Here is a 4447-nt window from a genome sequence, read left to right on the forward strand (position 1 = left end):
TCATTGGCGCGTGCAGCAATAAAAACAAATAAAAAGTAGATCTGACAGCAGTCAGAAACTTTCCTCAGTTAGTACAATACGATTATTGTTGGGTTCATTTCTCATTGAAGGATTTATTCATTAATTTAGGGTTTAATAGTAGAAGGAAGGAAATATTACAATGTGTGTATATATATATATGAATAACATGTCAATTTGTGTAATTAGTAACATAATCCATTGTAATACTAAATTAATTATTCATTATATATTATATATGTATATATACATATATATGTATATACACATATACATATATATGTATATGTATATATCTGTGTGTATATATATATGTATATGTGTATATATACACATATATATATATGTATATATACATATATATGTATATGTGTATATATATACATATATGTCACAAGTCCTTCATGTGGCCTTTGTTTTTTAAGCAAAACATTTCATTTTTATTTTTAAGTAATTCAACAGTATTCTGATATTTTTTTGTAATAAATGAAGAATTAATTTAGTAATGCAATGGCTTATGTTATTACACAAATTGACACGTTATTCATATTCAGCAAGTCCGGTAAAAGTGGAGGCTGTTGTATGAATGGTGCAAAAAGTAAAATACTTTCATCTGTAATATTCAGTCAAATTAAATGTTTAAAAGACTAAACACAGAAGAGTTGACACCCCACTGCATCCCTCACCTCGTTGTAGCTCCATGTCTCGGCCAGTAGGGGGCACCAGATCCCCACGGTTCTACCTTTGTGCTGCAGGTGTGTCTGTCGGGCCTTTGTGGTCTAAACGTATCCGTCTTCGAACTCAAATCCCGTCCTGCTCCTCTGGGCTCCACGGAGACTCCCCGGCCTCGGCTAATGCCCCGTCACCGAGCTCATCCGTCACCGAGCTCATCCGTCACGGCGATCCAGCAGACGGCGTCTTGTTTGTGCGACCCCCTCCCACCACGGCCCCTAAACCCTCCTCTGTCACACCTCATCGACCGGGGTCCGGGTACTCAGCCTGGATGTGTCGCAACGTGATTTATTTGAAATGAACACAGGACACGAGCGAACTCCTCTCTCTCTCTTTTCTCATGTCCTGACACTCATTTGTTTACTTTAGTCCAATAATGCCGGAGGTGACGACCAAAACTCACTCTTTTTTGCACAAACCACAGAAAGCTATGATACAATATAATTGTATTTTTCCACCTTTTGTTTGTGGCAATAATTTGGAGGTAAAGAAAAAAGAAAAAGCCCAGCGACTCTGTCTCTGTGATGATTAATATGCACACAGTTGGTGGCATTTTGAAGCCCGCCGGGTCTGACGGGGACTAAATGGCAACGAGTCCAGGCCATTAGTGGTGTCCTCCTGCCCCGTCTGGGGCCTTCTGAGTCCTGTGATCAACAGCCACACATTGGGTTCAAGGAGTCGGCCGGCAAAGTTTAAACCCATCCATCCAAACGGGGAGCCGATACGTTTGAAGACTTCTAGCATTTGAATGAATTAGTTCTGACGTCAAGCAGTTGACATTTCCAGAAATGTGGGTTTGATCTCCATAATATAGGGACACGTGCTCCCCAAAATGAATACATTGTTAGTATTTTTTGCCCACTTTCTTATGTGACATAATGTTGGTGGTGTAGACCGTGAAGAAGAAGTGGGCGTGGTCACAGTGACGACACCCGTTGGTTTGTGGGCTGCGGTTTTGTGGGTGGAGCCAAGTACAACACAAAACACTGAATACGACATTGTTTGGGGACCCAAAATGTATCAATGTAACCATCGTGAACTTAAATAAACCCACCGTGGAAGAGTGGACCGGACGTTGCCGAGGAGCAGATCTGTCAATCACAGTAATTCATTCATTATTTACAAAAAAAATATTATGTCAGCAAAAATGCCAACCGTATTTTCAGTTACCAGCCTAGAAACCCCTTTTAAAAGTGAGTGCTGAGCCCTGTCCAGCCTCCAAAGGAGGGTACAAACACACAATGCATGGTCAGGAAGACCGAGTGACTCCGAGTAATAAGGAGCAGAATCGGGATCAACAGACGAGGGAAAAGACTTGAATGAAAGCACATCAAACAGGCTTTGAAAACCAGGCCTTCATTAAAACTCATGCCGACTCCCTGGATATTTAAGTACAGCATTCTGAGCTCAAATGACTGCGTGTAGTTAGCATGTAGGCTAACTACACTGTATGTCTTACCCAGAAGTCAGAGCCAATGAGTTGTGCAACTCACGTAACTACTTGGTTAAGGTTAGAACAAAAGATCAACGTAACGTAACAATGCAACGTAGCAACGCATCCATCTAACGCAACAATGTAACACAACAATGTAACACAACAATGTAACACAACAATGTTACGCAACAATGTACCGTAACGAGGTAACGAAACAAGTTAACGTAACAAGGTAACGAAACAAGGTAACGAAACAAGTTAACGTAACAAGGTAACGAAACAAGTTAACGTAACAAGTTCAAGGTAACGTAACAAGGTAACGTAACAAGTTAACATAACGAGGTAACGTAACGAGGTAACGTAACGAGATAACATAACGAGGTAACGAAACAAGGTAACGAAACAAGGTAACGAAACAAGGTAACGAAACAAGGTAACGAAACAAGGTAACGTAACGAGGTAACGAAACAAGGTAACGAAACAAGGTAACGACCATGGATCATTAACTCGTGAGGAAGCTGACTTTTTCCCTGGTACACGTAGCTTAGCTTCAGTCGTTTAGCATGATGTCATGAATATAGACATCATGTGCATATTCAAGACTTTTTTTCCATCAGGCTTTTTATTTGAATACAAAACGGAAGAGTTTAAACGTTAGCATTAGCTTACACCTGTTAGGGACAGCTGATGAAATCATTTCATTCGACAGACTCTCGCCTTTCATTCCTTCAACTGTTTGCTTATTGGGGGCAAACCGTCAATTATCAAGCAAATCATGTAATTAGTTTTTTCTCGAAAAAAGGGGATTAATGTGAACCGTGTGAACAAAATAACTGTAACCTCAATTTAATTAAGGTTACAGGAGATTGACACGCAAAGACACAAAAAAGAGACGCATTGAGACGCGCCTTGAGTAAAAGAGCAGGAGGAAAAAGAGGAGAGCGAGGACCAGAGGGAGAACAGGGAACAGGGAGACAACAGACCCGGAGAGCACAGAAAGAAAGCGTATTACTCGTTGCAGACTCTGTCACGGAGCTAATGGGGTTTTGCCACTTCCTCTCATCCCGCTGCCTTTTGAACCGTGGCCTTTGCATACAGAAAGATCATTAACTCTCAGCTCGGCCTCCTCCTGCAGCTCCCGTCTGGAGACCGTTTGCCTTTTTTCTACCTCCATTTAAGCCGAACAACACGCATCGGGGCCGTAATGCAGAAGGCTAATTGAGATGTAGTAGATTCCCGCTGTTCACGCAGAGCGGTTCAGCTGTTGGATAAGCGAATGCTGCTGGGTGGTGTCTTTAGTCATGAGAGGGAAGAGTGACACACGAAGCGCTTTCAATGCAAAGCGCAAGCACAGAAGTCTTCATCAGACCTGGTTTCTGACTGAAAGTCCAGCCGCTCCCTCGTTTACTGCCTTTTATTTCCCCCAGTGACAAGCGTCTGGAGCGGGGCCACATGATGTGGAGACATCGCCATGAACAGGAAGTGCAACCAGCTCGCATCATTACAACGGGTAAGAAGTGCAAACACATGGCTGCCCCATGTGTGGGGGGGGGGGGGGGGGGGGGGAGTCCTGTTGAGGTTACCTCTGGTCCTCATGGTAACGTCGCTAATGCTGCACTGAGCTCCGGGTCAAGGACTGACCCTCCAAGCGGGGATTGGGGACACAAAGGTGGGATACCTGCTGGGTAATCGGGTGGATGGATTCTCGCTTGAGCGGTGGAGCGATGAATGAGAAGCGGGAGGTCGCTGTCACCCCCCCCCCCCCCCCCCCTCCCCCCCCTCCCCCCCCATGGTACACTCGGCATCAACAGGACTGATCCAGGTCGTGTTGGTGTGTGATTGAACAGCGATATGAGTTTGAGGGGGAGGAGAGACGGGGCAAACAACTCGCCTGTCTTCTTATCTGAGTTTGGGAATGGATTCAAGCTTTCACGCTCTGAAAATAAAACTACCTCGAGGAGGAGCAGGAGGCGCAGCAGACGAGTCGCCCTCCAATCTTGTTCATCTTGTTTTTGAGGAGAAACTTTGCCGCTGATAAAAGATAAAACAATTTTTGGACTGAAGATACCAGAAGCTCTGAGCTCTACATTCCAGTAAACTTTTATGTTGTTGAGTTTTTTCACGTGGAACCAACCAATTACTGAGTTGTAGTTCCTATAGAGACGTGAGGCCTTTAGCAGGAGTCTATGCTTCATGTGTTAAAGCTACATTCTCTCTCCTGACCACCAGGGGGCGACACCTCTGGTTGTATAGAAGTCTATG

The sequence above is a fragment of the Cyclopterus lumpus genome, chromosome 1, assembly GCF_009769545.1.
Source record: "Cyclopterus lumpus isolate fCycLum1 chromosome 1, fCycLum1.pri, whole genome shotgun sequence".
Classification (NCBI taxonomy): Eukaryota; Metazoa; Chordata; class Actinopteri; order Perciformes; family Cyclopteridae; genus Cyclopterus; species Cyclopterus lumpus.